The sequence below is a fragment of the Rhinopithecus bieti genome, unplaced genomic scaffold (assembly GCF_001698545.2).
Source record: "Rhinopithecus bieti isolate Rb0 unplaced genomic scaffold, ASM169854v2 scaffold_5889, whole genome shotgun sequence".
In the NCBI taxonomy this organism is placed as follows: Eukaryota; Metazoa; Chordata; class Mammalia; order Primates; family Cercopithecidae; genus Rhinopithecus; species Rhinopithecus bieti.
In genome coordinates, this window is record NW_016805277.1 from 87,738 (window position 1) to 104,366 (window position 16,629).

The following is a 16,629-nucleotide window of genomic DNA, read 5'->3' on the forward strand; positions in this document are numbered from 1 at the left end:
TGCATTTGTACAGTTTGTCTTTGTCTCCACCTCTGCTTTCTCCAGACTCTGCTTTCCGCATGAGGACAGCAGGACTGAGAAAGTGGCCACCTGTGTTAGTTTATTTTGCATTACCATAAAGGAATAACTGAGGCTGGAAAATTTATAATGAAAAGAGGTTTAATTGGCTCACAGTTCTGCAGGCTGGATACAAAGCATGGCACCAGCATCTGCTCGGTTTCTGGTGAAGCCTCAGGGAACTTTAACTCAAGGCAGAAGGCAAAGCGGGAGCAGACCCATCACATGACGAGAGAGAGAACAAGAGAGAGCGTGAGCAAGAGAGTGAGGAGGAGATGCCACATGCTGTTAAACAACCAGATCTCACATGAACTCAGAGTGAGAATGCACTCATTACTATGAGGACAGCATCAAGACATTCATGAGGGCTCCACCCCCATGATCCAAACACCTCCCACCAGGCCCCACCCCCAACACTGGGGATTACATTTCAATCTGAGATTTGGAGGTGACAAACATCCCAACTATAATGCCACCCCTTCAGCTTCAGCCCCAAATGAGAACTACCTGCTCAATTCCTCATCTCGGAGTCTGTTTCTGGGAGATTCAAAAAAACAAGATAGTCCAAATCTGAAATCTGTTCATAGCATTTTCCTCAAAGAAATCTGATCAAAACATGCTGTACCACATAACTACACCTGGCTCTTCCTAGAATTAAATCCAGGTGCCATGACTTGTATACTCACCCACCCTTCCATATCACCTAGGCCTGGACCACAAGAGCCCTCTCAACACCCACCAAACACAGCAGGGCCTTTCATGACTCTATGTCTTGTACCCACTTGTCTCCCATCTGGCTATCCCCAGGCCCTCACTCATCCTTCAAACTGCAGCTCCAATGCCATCTCCTCTGTGAAGCCTCCTCAGATATCCTAGGCAGACTTAGTCATTCCAACTTCCTCTGGGGTCTTATCACACTCAGTCACCTTCCTGATTATTGCACACACTGTGAACCTGTCAGTTTCTAAAGGACTTCAGGTTTCTTAAGCCCAAGAGGCAGGTCCAAGTCCCCTAAGAGCCCTCTATATAGTCCCCAGAACTTATATACCATCATTCATGCGGTGCTTTGGTGCAGTTCACAACTTGACTGGAGAATCACTGAAATAGCTCCCAGTCTTCCTAGGGAGGGCTTAGGTAGTTCAAGCTGAAGAGAAATAAGTTGACTTTATTTGATCTTTCATCTGGTCCCAGCCATTTTCCCTGAAGGGATAAGGCTATAACTCTGCAGGCAAGATAGCCCTGTGGGTATGGGAGGGGGAGAGATACAGGAGAGAACCAGCCATCAACTCAGGAAGGTGGCCAAAGGAACTCATCACTCACTTTTGTTTCAGCCACAGCCAACTCAGAGGTGCCCAAAGCACCTTGTTCGCTTCAGATTTCTTACTATTTCAACAGGGCTAACCCCAAGGATGGAGCCAGTGATTCATAATTGCTTCAAGCCCGGAATCATTTTTGTTTTGTTTTGTTTTTGTTTTTGAGACAGGGTCTCTGTCTGCTGGGAATGCAGTGGCATGATCACAGCTTACAGCAGCCTCCACTTCCCAGGCTCAAGTGATCCTCCCACCTCAGCCTACCTCGGCCTACCTCAGCCTACTAAGTAGCTGGGACTGCAGGGACATGCCACCCTACCAGGTTTTTTTTTTGGTTGGTTTTTCTTTTTTACAGATGGAGTCTTGTTATGTTGCCTAGGCTGGTCCCAAACTCTTGGGCTCAAGCAAGCCTCCTGCCTCAGCTTCCTAAATTGCTGAGATTATAGGCATGAGCCATAGTGCCCAGCCCCACAGTTATTTTAGATTTCACTTGTTTGGAGCCTGGGGACTGAGGCTGCTGGGTATTCACTGAAATCCCTTCCTTACTTATTCTAGGACACATGACTAGACTATATTTCCCAGAATCCTTTGCAATTAGGTGTGACCATGTGACTGGGCCCTTTTCACTGGGTCATGAGTGGAAATGTGAGCTATTTTTGATACTTAGACTAAGACAATGGTGAAAACTTGAACTTTCACGTAAAATGTAAGAAGCTCAAAGAACATCACTCTTACTCTAAAAATGAGAAAATCCAGACAATCTATAAAATTGTAACTTTTCTTGAGCCAACAAGAAACCTGAGGTCACAAAGTGATAAATTACAAAGATGGGAAAGCTCCCCCCAAGCCCCGCCCCAGGAGGGACAAGGCATGTTGACTATTTCACCTTGGCCAAAGCACAAGAGAAAGAGGTGGTTTAAGGTCGGTAAGAAGAAATCAGCTAAAATTTTAATAACATTTTAAACTCCAAGTGAGGGCTACAGTGTCAGTTTGGAACAGGGAAGCGCACACCTACTTGCAAGCTGTTGTCCATGGGCCTCTATCAGGTATTCACAAGAAAGATCAGGTCAGAACAGAAGACTAGAAGAAGTTTATCTGGTGCTAAAGGGGTTCAGGAAGTGATTTCTGCTTGGGAATAGGCACAAACCCCACTCATTTTCCCAGAGACTTCTATCGTTAAAGCAGACACATTAAGCCACTGAATAAGGGGAACTATCTTCCCTAGAATACAGGCATATACCTATTGGTTCTATAGAGAAATAGAAACAAAATCCACCTGCCTCTTGTAGAGGTGTAGGAAATCATCTCAACCTCAGGACAAAGGCAAAGATCAATTGCTGCTAGAGGAGAAGTAGAGGCAAACACCCTATTTCCTGGGGGAAGGGTAAGGATCCTGTACCACTACCAAACAAAGTCTGCTACTCTGAAGGGAGAGAAAAAGGAAATTCCTTCCTTCCTCAGAACAACCAAGATAGGGTTTGCCTGCTAGGCAGGTATGGTGCTGGAAATCTTCAACTATGAAGCCAAGATGTATAGTCTTGCCAAAGACTGAGGCTGGTTGCTGTTATGAGCCTAACATTGAGTAATAAGCAACATCAGTCTAGTCCTGGAAGAGGAACAAGAGTGTAGATAGAGATGCCCCCCTGGAGCACAGGCAGCCAAGAATAGTTGAAAGCTAAGGAAGAACAGAAAAACAAAACAAAACAAAAAAAACCTCTGGCATCCCCCTCATCTCACTCCTATGAAAGAACATAGTAACAGTCCACTGCTGAGGGGACTGGAAGCCAGTGCTGTACTTGATATGCTTTGGCTGTGTCCCTACTCAAAATCTCATCTTGATTTGTAATCCAAATTGTAATCCCCATATGTTAGGGGTGAAACCTCATGGGATGTGATTAGATCATGAAGGAAGTTCCCCCATGCTGTTCTTGTGATAGTGAGTGAATTTTCATGAGATATGATGGTTTTATAAAGGGTTTTTCCCCCCTTCACTTGGCACTTCTCTCTCCTGCCACCATGTGAAGGACATGTTTGGTTCCCATTCCACTGTGATCGTAAGTTTCCTGAGACTTCCCCAGCCATGCAGCACTGTAAGTTAATTAAAGCTCTTTCCTTTATAAATTACCTAGTCTCAGGCAGTTTTTCATAGCAGTGTGAGAATGGACTAATACAGTAAATTGGTACCAGGAGTAGGGCGCTGCTGTAAACATACCTGAAAATGTGGAAGCGACTTTGGGACTGGATAACAGGCAGAGGTTGGAACAGTTTGGAGGGCTCAGAAGACAGAACCTCCTAGAGACTTGTTGAATGGCTTTGACCAAAATGCCGATAGTGATATAGACAATGAAACTCCAGGCTAAGATGGTCTCAGATGGAGATGAGGAACTTGTTGGGAACCAGAGTAAAGGTCATTCTTGCTATGCTTTAGCAAAGAGACTGGGAGGCAGCTTTTTACCCCTACCCTAGAGATTTGTGGAACTTTGAACTGGAGAGAGATGATTTAGGGTATTTGGCAGAAATTTCTAAGCAGAAAAGCACTCATGAGGAAGCAGAACATAAAAGTTTGGAAAATTTGCAGCCTGACCATGCAACAGAAAAGAAAAGACATTTTCTGGGGAAAACTCAAGCTTGCTGAAGAAATTTGCATAAGTAACGAGAAGGCAAATGTTTTTCACCAAGACAATGGGGAAAATGTCTCCAGGCCATGTCAGAGACCTTCACAGCAGCCCCTCTCATCACAGGCTCAGAGGCCTAGGAAGGAAAAGTGGTTTTATGAGCTGGGTCCAGGACCCCCCTGATCTGTGCAGCCTTGGGAGGTGGTGCCCTGCGTCCCAGGTGCTTCAGCTCCAGCCATGGCTAAAATGGGCCAAGGTACAGCTTGGGTCATTACCTCAGAGGGTGCAAGCCTTGGTGGCTTCCACGTGGTGTTCTGCCTGTGGGTGCACAGACGTCAAGAATTGAGGTTTGGAAACCTCCACCTAGAGGATCAGAGGATGTATGGAATCACCTGAATGTCCAGATAGAAGTTTGCTGCAGGGGCAGAGCCTTCACGGAGAACTTCTGCTATGGCAGTGTGAAAGGGAAATCTGGGGTCAGAGCCCACATACAGAGTCCCCATGGGGGCACTGCCTAGCGGAGCTTCCTGACCCCAAAATGGTAGATCCATTGATAGCTTGCACCGTGTGCCTGTAAAAGCCACAAGCACTCAATGCCAGCCTGTGAAGGCAGCTGGGAGGGGGCTGTACCCTGCAAAGTCACAGGTGCAGAGCTGCCCAAGGCCATAGGAGACCACTTCTTGCATCACCATGACCTGAATGTGAGACACAGAGTCAAAGGAGATCATTTTGGAGCTTTATACTTTAATGACTGCCCTATTGAATTCTGAACTCGCATGGGGCCTGTAGCCCCTTTGTTTTGGCCAATGTCTCCCATGTGGAATGGGTGTATTTACCCAATGCCTGTACCCCCATTTTATCTAGGGAGTAACTAACTTGCTTTTTATTTTACAGTCTCATAGGCAGAAGGAATTTGCCTTGTCTCAGATGAGACTGTGGACTTTGACTTTTGGGTTAATGCTGGAATGAGTTAAAACTTTGGGGGACTACTGTTAGAAGGGCATGATTGTGTTTTGAAATGTGAGGACATGAGATTTGGGAGGGACTAGGGTAGAATGATACGGTTTGCCTGTGTCCTCACTCAAAATCTCATCTTGAATTGTAATCCAAATTGTAATCCCCATGTGTTGGGGGCAGGACCTCATGGCAGGTGATTAGATCATGGGGGCAGTTCTCCCACACTGTTCTCATGATAGTGAGTGTGTTCTCATGAGATCTGATAGTTTCATAAGGATCTATCTCCCCCTTTGCTTGGCATTTCTCTCTCCTGCTGCCATGTGAAGAAGGACATATTGGCTTCCCCTTCCACCAGAATTATAAGTTTCCTGAGGCCTTCCCAGCCATGCCAAACTGTGAGTCAATTAGACCTCTTTCCTTTATAAATTACCTTGTCTTGGGCAGCTCTTCATAGCAGCATGAGAACAAACTAATCTCACTGAAGATAATAGTAACTAGAAGAAAACAAACTAAGCTCAACTCCTGACTAGATTGACTGAACACCCACACCTCTTTACATATTAACTGCATAACAAAAATAGTGGCATGTCCAGGCATAACATTATGCCTTAAGCTCTACTGTTTCTCTATCTATGATGATTAAAAGGCATAACATTATGCCTCAAGCTCTACTGTTCCTCTATCTATGATGCTCAACCTTAATCAAAAATCACAAGACACACACAAAAAGAATAAGAAACAACCTACTCCCAAGAAATAAAGTAATCAACAGATTCAGACTCAGATATAGCCTAGATGTTAAGCCTAGATGTTAGAATTTTCAGATAGGAAATTTAAAATCGCCATGATAAATATTTTAAAACTCTGTTGGAAATGATGGACAACATGTTTGAATAGATGGGGAATTTCAGCAGAGAAATGGAAACTATAAGAAAGAGTTACATTAACATGCTAGTAAATAAAATAGAATATCCAAGATAAAAAATGTATTTCATGAGCTCAGCAGTAACCTGGAAAACTGAGGAAAGACTGTAACTTTGAAGATAGGTCAACAGACTTTATCAAAGCTGAAACACAACGAAAAAAAGAGTGGGGTGGGGCGACCTCACAGCAGAGCATTGAAAAAATGTGGGAAAATAGAAAATAGTTTAACATACATGTAATTGAAATCCCAGAAGAAGAAAGAAGGAACAGAGCAGAAGAAGTACTTGAAGACATAATGGTTTGGAATTTTCTAAAAATAATGAAAGACTTCATAGCACAGACTCAACAACCTCAGAGAAACTCCAAACAGAATAAGTTAAAAAATAAACAAACAAACTTTAGGTGTGGTGGTTAATGGTTTGGATGTCTGTCCCCTCCAAATCTCATGTTGAAATGTAATCCCCAGTGTTGGAAGTGTGGCCCGGTAGGAGGTGCTTGGATCATGCGGGCAGATCCCTCAGGAATGGCTTGGTGCCATCCTCACAGTAATGAGTGAGTTCACATGAGATGTGGTTGCTTAAAAGAGTATGGCACTTCTCTGCTCTCTCTCTTGCTCCCATTCTCACCATGTGATGCACTGCTTCCTCCTTCACCCTCTACCATGATTATAAGCTTCATGAGGACTCACCACAAGCAGATTCCGGCACCATGCTTCCTGTATAGTTGCAGAATCATGAGCCAAAATAAATCAATTTTCTTTATAAATTACCCCGCCTTAGGTGTTTCTTTAAAGCTATGCAAAAATGGACTAGCACAGTGGCACATGCCTGTAGTCCCTACTCGGGAGGCTAAGGAAGGAAGATTGGTTGAGCCCAGGATTTCGAGACTGCAGTGAGCTATGATTGTGCCACTGCACTCTAGCCTGGGTAACAGAGTAAGACCCTGTCTCAAACAAAACAAAATAGAAAAAACTAGACACATTGTAATTATAGTCAAACTACTGAAAACCAAAGATAAAGCAAAAATCTTGAGGGTAACCAAAGGACAAAAAGACACACCACATACAAATTAATAAAGATAACAAATATGACACTTTTATCATCAGTAACTATGCAAGCTGAAAGACAACAGAGTGATACCATAATGTGCTGAAAGAAAATAACTATGAACCCAGAACTCTATACCCACTACAGAAAAAAATCCTTTCCAAACTGAAGGCAAATAAGGACCTTTTTCAGACAAACAAAAGCAGTGAAAATTTATTGCCAGTAGACCTGTGCTACATGAAATTTTAAGGAAAGATCTTGGAGAAGAAGAAGTTTTGTGATATTGTTAAACACATATTTGGTCTTTGTCCCTCTTTCCTGACGTATAGCTCCTAAAACCCTTGGAATCTACAGAGGAATAAGAGTGTTTTTTCAATGCTAATGAGATGATTAGTGGCTAGCAGACCCTACATGGCTTCAAGATAGGAGCTGGTCATCAGAAAGACCAAGGTATAAATACAGTGTCAGGACTTTCAGCCCAACCCACCAACCTCCAGGGAGGGAAGAGGGGCTGAAGGTTGAGTTGATCACCAATGGCCAATAATGTCATCAATAATGCCTATGTAATAAATCCTTCATAAAATGCCAAAAGAACAGAGTTTGGATGGGCTTCTAGTTAGCTGGACACATGGAGTTTCCTGGAGGGTGGTGCACCAGGAGAGGGCATGGAAGTTCTACACCCCTTTTCCCAAACGTCACCCTATGCTTTCCCATCTGGCTTTTCAGCTATATCCTTTGTAATATCCTTTATAATAAACCAGTTTATCTAGGGATTTTCTCAAGTCCTGTGATCTATTCTAGCAAATTAATCAAACCCAAGAATGGAGTTGTGGGAACCCTGATTTACAGCCGATCAGTCAGAAGTACAAGTCACAACCTCTGCTTGTGATTGCCATCTAAAGTGGGGGCAGTCTTGTGGAACTGATCCCTCAACCTATGGGATCTCCAGGTAGACAGTGTCAGAATTGAATTAGAAGAAACTCAACTGGTATCCGCTGGAGAATCTCCTGCACAGTTGTCTGCTGGTGGGGAGAAATCTCTGCACACATTGGTGACTAGAGTGGAAACACTGTATTGAGTGACCATGTGAGAATTTTTACAAACATATATATATATATATATAACTTTGATGTCAAATGAAAACTTGAATCTATACAAAGAAATAGAGTAAAGGAAATAGTAAAAATAAATGTAAAAGATCCCTTTTTCTCTTATTTTAGGTCACTTTAAATTGACTGTATAAAACAAAATGAATAGCAATGTATATGGGGCTTATAACCTATGTAAAAGTAAAATATATGGCAAAAATGTTTCAAAGAATGAGAGGGAGGAATTGGAAGTATAGTCTTGTAAGTTTCTTTCACTTTATAGGAAGTGGTATAATATTCTTTGAAGGTAGACTCACATAAGTTAACAATGTATATTGAAAGCCAAAAATTTTTTAAAAGGTGTAACTAATAAGCCAAAATGGAAATAAAAGAAATAATAAAATAATCTAAAAGTAGGTGGTAAAAGAAGAGAGGAAAAGGACTAAAGAACAGATAAGACAAATAGAAAACAATTAAGAAGACAGAAGATTTAAATTCAATCACATCAATAATTACATTAAATGTAAATTACACTTAAAGGCAAATATTATCACACTGGACAAAAAGGCAAGACCCACTTATATGCTATCTACAAGAAATTCACTTCAAATAAGAAGTTATATATAGATTAAAAGCAAAGAAAAGAAAAAAGATATACCATGCAAATATTAATTGAAAGAAGCTAGAATGGCTATATTAATATCAGACAAAATAGACTTCAGAAGAAGGATTATTTCCAAGGATAAAGAGGGACATTACATAATGATAAAGGGGACAATTCACCATGAAGATATACAATCCTAAATGTGTAAGCACTTAACAATGAACCTTCAAAATACATTTAAAAACTTATAGAATTGAAAGAATTCCACAATAGATAAAATAGATAAATCCACAACTATAAAGACTTCAAATCCCATTTCTCAGTATTTCAGTAATCCATAGAGAAAGGAGACAGAAAAACAGTAAGGGCTATAGAAGATCTGAACAACACTATTAACTAACTTGATCTAATTGACATTTGTAGAATACTCCACCCAACAACAGCAGAATATATTCTTGTCAAGCACACATAACATATTCACCAGGGTAGACATATTCTGGACCATAAAGCTATATCAAGAAATTTAAACAAATTCAAGTCAAACAAAGTAGATTCTCTGGCACAGTAGAATCAAACTTGAAATTAATAGCAAAAAGAATCTCAAAAAATCCAAATAATTAGAAATTAAACTACACACTCCTAAATAACCCAATCATTAAAGAAAAGTCACAAGAAAATCAGAAAATACTTTTAATTGAACAAAAATGAAAACATGAAAATACTTGCCAGAATTCCAGGAAAGTTGCTAGAACAATACTTTGGGGAAAATGCATACCATTAATAATTGCTTTATTAGAAAACAAGAAAGATTTGGACTCAGTCACTTAGATTTCTTCTTAAGAAAATGGAAAAACTAAGAAAATTTGACTCAAAGCTAGCAGAAAGACAGACATATTAAGACAAGCACAAACTTCAATGAAATTGGAAACAGCCACAGAAAATTTTACAGAACCAAAAGTTGGTTTTAAAAAATAATCAACAAAGTTGATAAACTTATAACCAAACTGATCAATAAAAGAGCAAATATATAAGTTATCAGTATCCAGAATGGAAGAAGGAACATTATTCCAGATCATGTGACCTTATAACAATAAGAGAATATTCTAAAGAGTTTTATGCCAGTACATTTAATTACTTGGATGAAATGAACAAATTTCTTGAAAAACAAAGTCTACAAAAGCTTAATCTCAGAGAAATAGGTAATCTGAATAAGAAATTTGTGGTTATTTCACGTGGCTATTTAATGGTATTTTAGTATCATTTGTTGTAAACACTATCTTTTCTCAGGAAAGAGAAGGAAAGTTCTAGGCCCAGATGGCTTCACTGAAGAAGTCTATTGTATTAGTTAGCCTCGGCTGCTAGAACAAAATACCATAAGCTAAGTGCCTTAAAGAAGACAAATTTATGTTCTAAAAGTTCTGAAAGCAAAGCTAGAAGTTCAAGATCAAGGTTCTGGCTGATTCAATTTCTGGTGAGGACCCTTTTCCTGGTTTGCAGATGGCAATCTTCTCACCATGTCCTGACATGGCCTTTTCTCATGTGTTTGTGGAGAAGGAGAGAGACTGGGGGAAAGACAGCTGCTCTCTGGTGTCTTAAAAGGACATTAATTATATCAGATTGGGACCAATACCCTTATGACCTCATTTAACATTAATTATTCCCTTATAGGCCCGAGCTCCAAATACAGCCACATTAGGACTTAGGAATTTCACATACAAATTGGGGTTGGGTGGCTGCAATTCCTTCTATAGCATATATCAAACACTTACAGAAGAAATTATATAAATTCTATAGAAATTACTCCAGAAAATAGAAGAGGAAAGAGTATTCTTAACTAATTTTATGAGGCAAGCATTATCCTCATATCAAAACCAGGCAAAGATATTACAAGTAAAAAAAAGCTATAAATGATGTTCTTCACAAACATATATGTAAAAATCCTCAACAAAATATCAGTAAATCAAATCCAGCAGTATATAAAAGGTTAAATGTACCATGACTAAGTGGGGTTTATCCTAAGAATGCAAATTTGTTTCAACATTTGAAATTAATTAATGCATATCCTATCAACAGACTAAAAGAGAAACACAATGTGATCTCTACAATAGATACAGAAAAATCATCTGACAAAATTCAGTATCTATTCATGAAAAGAAAATATCTCAGAAAACTAGAAATTGTTATCAACACAATAAATGACATGTATGAAAAACCTTCAACTCATATCATACTCCAAGACTGAATGTTTTCCCACTAAAATCAAGAACAAAACAAGGAAGTCTGCTGTCATCACTCTTATCCAAAACTGTATTGAAGGTTTTGTCAGTGGAATAAATCAATAAAAAGAAATAAAAGTCATACACATTTGAAAAGAAGGAAAAAAAAAAGCTGTCATTATTTGCAGACAACATGGCCATCTATAGCTACAGTTTTGGAAAGCAAGAAAAAAGTTGGATGATGCACACCACCTGATTTCAAGATGGTGTGGTATTTGTGAAAGGGTAGTCTCACAGATAAAAGAAACCAAATAAATAATCCTGAAATAACATATATACGTGGACAATTGATTTTAGACAAAGGTACCAAGGTAATTCAACTGAGAAAAGCCAGTGTTCACAACAAATGATGCTAAAATACCATTAGATAGCCACATGAAATAAAAACAAATCTTATACCTCACACCATAGACAAAATTATCTCAAAATGTAAGACTTAAAATTGTAAAACTTTTAGAGGAAAACGGTGGAAAAACCATTGCCACCTGGGGTTACGCAGACAGTTCTTAAATAAAAGAACATGGGCAACATAGTGAGACTCTGACAAAATAAAATAAAATAGAATAAAATAAAATAAAAGTTAGGTGTGATGGCACATGCATAGTCCTAGCTACTTGAGAGGCTAAGGGAGGATTGCTTGAGCCCAGAAATCCAAAGGTACAGTGAACTATGAAGTTCAAGATAGTTCAAGAAGTTCATACAGTGAGCTATGATCATGCCGTTGCACACCAGCATGGGTGGTGCAGCAAGATCCTGTCTCAAAAAAAAAAAAAGTCATGAGCCACAAAGAAAAAAAAATTGATAAATTATATTTTATAAAAACTTGTAAATGTCTGCTCTTCAAAAGACATTGTTAAGGAAGTTAACAATGATAGTTCACAATGATAAGCCATAGACTGGGAGGAAATATGGGCAAAACACATTCTAATAAAGGACTGGTATCCAGAATATATAAAGAACTCTTGCAAATCAACAACAAAAAAACCCAAACAACCCAATTTAAAAGTTGGCAAAAAAAAAAAAAAAAATTAAAACTATCCTCCAAAGAAGAGATAAGGTCAGCAAATGAACATGAAAATATGCTCAACACAATTACACAATTAGTCATTAGGGAAATGCAAGTTCAGACAACAATGAGATATTATACCCACACAATTCCAGAATGGCTAAAATTAAAACAACTGACAATACCAAGTGCTGCCTAGAGTGCAGAGCAATTCAAACTCTCATACATTCCTGGTGGGAGTACTATTCCCACTTTGAAATAGTTTGACAATTTCTTATGACATTAAATATACATTTACCATATGGCATTGAAATCTCACTCTTAGGGACATAAGAGAAAAGAACATGTTCACACAAAGGCCTGATGCAAATGATTACATCACCTTTATTCATACTATCCTAGTTGAGCCCAGGTGCCTGTCAACATAATAGATAAAGAAATTATTGTATATCCAATTAAAATCAATTACTTGATACATACAAAAAACATGAATTAAACATTATTCTAGGTTTTAAAAAAGGCAGACTCAAAATGCTAAATACAGTATGATTCCATTTATATAGTGCTTAGAAAACGCAAAACTGTAGGGACTGAAACCAGATTAGCAATTTCCAGAAACAAGAAGAGGAGGAGATTAATTTAAAATGGAGCAAGAGAGAATTTTGAGGGATAATGGAAATGTCCTATGTCTATGTCTTAGTAACTTCACAATTTGTCAATACTCATACCACCGTGCATCTTAAAAGGGAACTTTATTTTATGTAAATTATACCTCAATAAGCCTGACTAAAACTATAAAAATAATCATGGGGTATTATGGGGCCTCATCCACCCTCTCTTCTTTTTTCCCATGACTGTCACCTGAACATGATGGCAACCCAGTTTCAACCATGGGGATGATGACAAAGTTTCAGACCAGTCCTTCTCAAAGGGTTTCTAGTACCAGTTCACAAAGAGGTAAGTACAGAAATTGAGAGGGCGAAGTTAGTAACTTTTACAGAAATTTAAGTAAGTAATATTATGGCTATTATATCTAATAACAAAATAGTGTAGGCTTGCATTTTGTATCTTTGGGGTTTTTTCCTTTTATTTTTTCAGAAATTCATTTTATTACTTTTACAAAAAAAAAAAAAGAAATTAGCTATTCACCACATACAGTTTGAGAAGCACTGCCCTAGGGAATAGTGGGCCGACTTAGAAGGAACCTGCATCCCTGAATGACTGCATGGAGCAGAGCCACCTGGCAGCCTGGAATGCTCTTCTTGGACTGTCACATGAATGAGAAATAAACTTTGTTCTTTAAACCACTGTATCTTTGTGTCTTTCTGCTATAGAAGCCAAACCTTACTCTAATTGTCTGGGACCTTCACAATGACAGCTATCTGCTGACTCTGGGCCAATGCTTTAGTCCAGGAAAAGCTAAAAGCAAGAACATTTTGGAGAGAGCATAGGCTCAAAACATATGGGAAAACCAAGCAAGTTGAGCATTATTTTTCATACCACAGAGGATGTCTACAAAAGAAAACCAAAGTTCTTACTTTTTCAGTAGTGTATACAGCAGTACAGAGATAGAGGGATGGAGTCATTCTAACAACCTTCAAATCTCCAGCACAACTTGGCTTTCTTTGGCTGCTTGTGGGAGGAACAGAACTTCCATCAGCAAGGTCAGTCTTGCATCACTGGGATAAGTTCTGAGAAATGCATCCTTAGGCCACTTTGTTATTGTGTGAACATCAGAGTGTTCTTACGCAAACCTAGATGGTACAGTCTACTGCACACCTAGGCTACATAGTATATCCTACAGCTCTAGGAACAAACCTGTACGTTTACATGTTACTGTACTGAACACTGTAGGCAATTATAACACAGTGGTAAATATTTGTATATTTAAACTTAGAAAATGGACAGTAAAGATACAGTATTATAGGCCGGGCACAGTGGCTTATGACAGTAATCCCAGCACTTTGGGAGGCCAAGGTGGGCAGATCACGAGGTCAGGAGTTCGAGACCAGCCTGACTAACACAGTGAAAGCCCGTCTCTGCTAAAAATGCAAAAAATCAGCCAGGCGGGGTGGTGGGTGTCTGTATTCCCAGCTACTTGGGAGGCTGAGGCAGAAGAATTGCTTGAACCTAGGAGGCGGAGGTTTCAGTGAGCTGAGATCATGCCACTAAACTCCAACCTGGGCAACAGAGCAAGACTCCATCTCAAAAAAGGTAAGGAGAGGTGAGGAGAGGAGAGGAGAGGAGAGGAGAGGAAACGGATACAGTATTATAATCTTATGAGACCATCATATATAGGTCCATCATTGACTAGACTGTCCTTATGTAGCACATGACTATGCAACAGTAACAGCTTAAACAACTATAGCTGCTGCAGAAAGAGGGCTTTGGGGTCTGCCTTCCTTGTATGGGGCCAACTAAGGGTTGGTAATTCTTTTACTGAGGGTGCTCAGGCAATGTAATGATGTCAGTACTCAAACAACTGTGCTTCTTAAAAGAGAACTTAAAAGGGAACTGTGCCAGTCCAGTTCTGCCATTTTCTAATTTTAACTTCATTTTTGCCTCAGTCTCCTCATCCACAAAATGGAGGATAATGATAGTGTCCAACTTCTATTATAGGGTTTTTCAAGGTTTCAATGAGAAGCAATTCTTGTAAAGAGCTAAAACTAGGCATGGCTTACTGAAGGAGCTTGATAAATGTTAGCTATTGACTGATTTAGCTGCAAGCTAATTACCCTTTGTAATGAAATGATCTTTCTGTGGTCACCAGATGGTCCCTACCCTGCTGAAGGCTGTAGGCCTTGAACACAAACATGACTGATATAACTTGATTCTAACACAGCAACTTTAGTGACCATGCTATACTTCAAATGTAAAACCATGATTGGAGGACTTAAGAGGGATATTACATTATACCTAGTGATAGTCTGGTTCAAGCCCAGATTCAAATCACACTGCCTTCAAGAATTCTCCATCCTGAGCATGAGCACATGAGTATAGTGTCTTCCAGGTTACAAAGCAATTTCACATCCATCATCTGACATTAGCTTCTCAGTGTCCAGTGAAGCAGAAGGGATTATTGTATCTGTAGCACAGATGAGGCAAGGGGCTTGGAGGTTAAGTGGCTCACCCAAGGTCACAAGGTTAATGAGAGGAGAAGGTGGAGCTCAGAGCTGCATCTGGTTCCAAGTCCATTTCTTTTCCTGAGATACTTTCTGCCTCTCAAGGCTTGCCTCCCATGACCCAGAGTACACCTCCACATCACAATTATTTACATACCATGATGTGTAAGCAAGCAAACGATTAATAACAGTGGGTATACGATTAAGCTGAATCATATTAAATTGCTAGTATTTAACTGCAGAAATAGTCATTTCATATACTTCAACCTAGTAATTAACATTTACCTGGAGACTTACCAGTGGTTAGGCACTAAGTCAAGCACTCTGAATTGCATTGGTTTATATAATCACAATAGCTCCCTCATCTCCATTTTAGAGATGAGGAATCCAAGGCCAGGGCTTCAAAGTTATGCAATGTGGTGGGGGCAGGATTTAAATCAAGGCATCTGATCCCAGGGCACAAGCACTTCCCCACTGTATTACCCTACGAATTCATTCCCCAGGAAGAAGATATGAACTCTAATGACAGAAACCATGTCTTATTTAACTGTATAAGGCTGCATGCAACACCTGGTATTAATTCATTCATTCAACAAATCTGAGGGCCTCCTAGGCTGCTTCTTGTGAGGCAGTTCTCCACAGGTCTCAAGCATTTCTGCACATCTTGTGAGCAGACGCACTGACTGTTCTTTGTTCTGCACTGCCTTTTCAAAGACATGTATATCAAACAACTCTGGAAGATAGAGATGGTGTCTCCCTCCAGAGCAAAGGGCAGACAGACTGTCCATTATAGTCAAGTTCCCTAAGCTCAGGGCTCCCCTCATGTAACTCACTGAGCATGCAGGGGTCATCGGGCCCTCTTTGTGTCACTCTACGGAAGTCAGGGCTTGAGGTATCACTAAAAAGATGCTAATACTCTGCAATTGCTGTGAGTGATAAACTATCCTTCCTCTCTGACTCAAGAGTCTCCTATCTTCTATCAGCATGAAATGGTGGCAGGTGAACTTGTTAGTTTGCCAGTAAGATAAAGCCTCAGATTCAGAACTCTTGACAGTAATATGTGTGTACTGGTTAAATGAATAAAATGAATAAATGCATGTAAATGAGCACTCCCTTTGCACAGGGTACTGTGTCCTAAACATCCTTATAGTGTCTCCCAGGGAGCTGTGGCTGCCACTCACCAAAAGGTAACACAAGGAAACAGCCAGGAGAGTATGTCTGGTCTCCCTGAGCTGACCACTGATCTGCAAGAAAGCAATGCTGGCACCAGCATTGAGAACCTACTGTGTACCCAGCTTCAAATTTCTGAATTCCATAATGTCTACCAAGGAGCATTTTATAAGTGCTTGTTGAGCAAACGATCCATTCACCTATTCAACAAATATTTGTTGAATGCCAACTATGTGCCTGGCTCTGTTCTACGATTTGGAGGAATAAGAGAGACAGGACCCCTGCTTTCATGAGGCTTATCAATTGCTGGAAGAGAGAGTCAATAAACAAGCAATTACTTAAGTAAATAAGAAAATATCATTGGTGAAAAAAGCTCTGCAAAAGTTTAAAGAAGAAAATGTGCTAAGGAGTGAATGGGAACCACTTTAGAAGAGGTGATCAGGAGAGCCCTCTC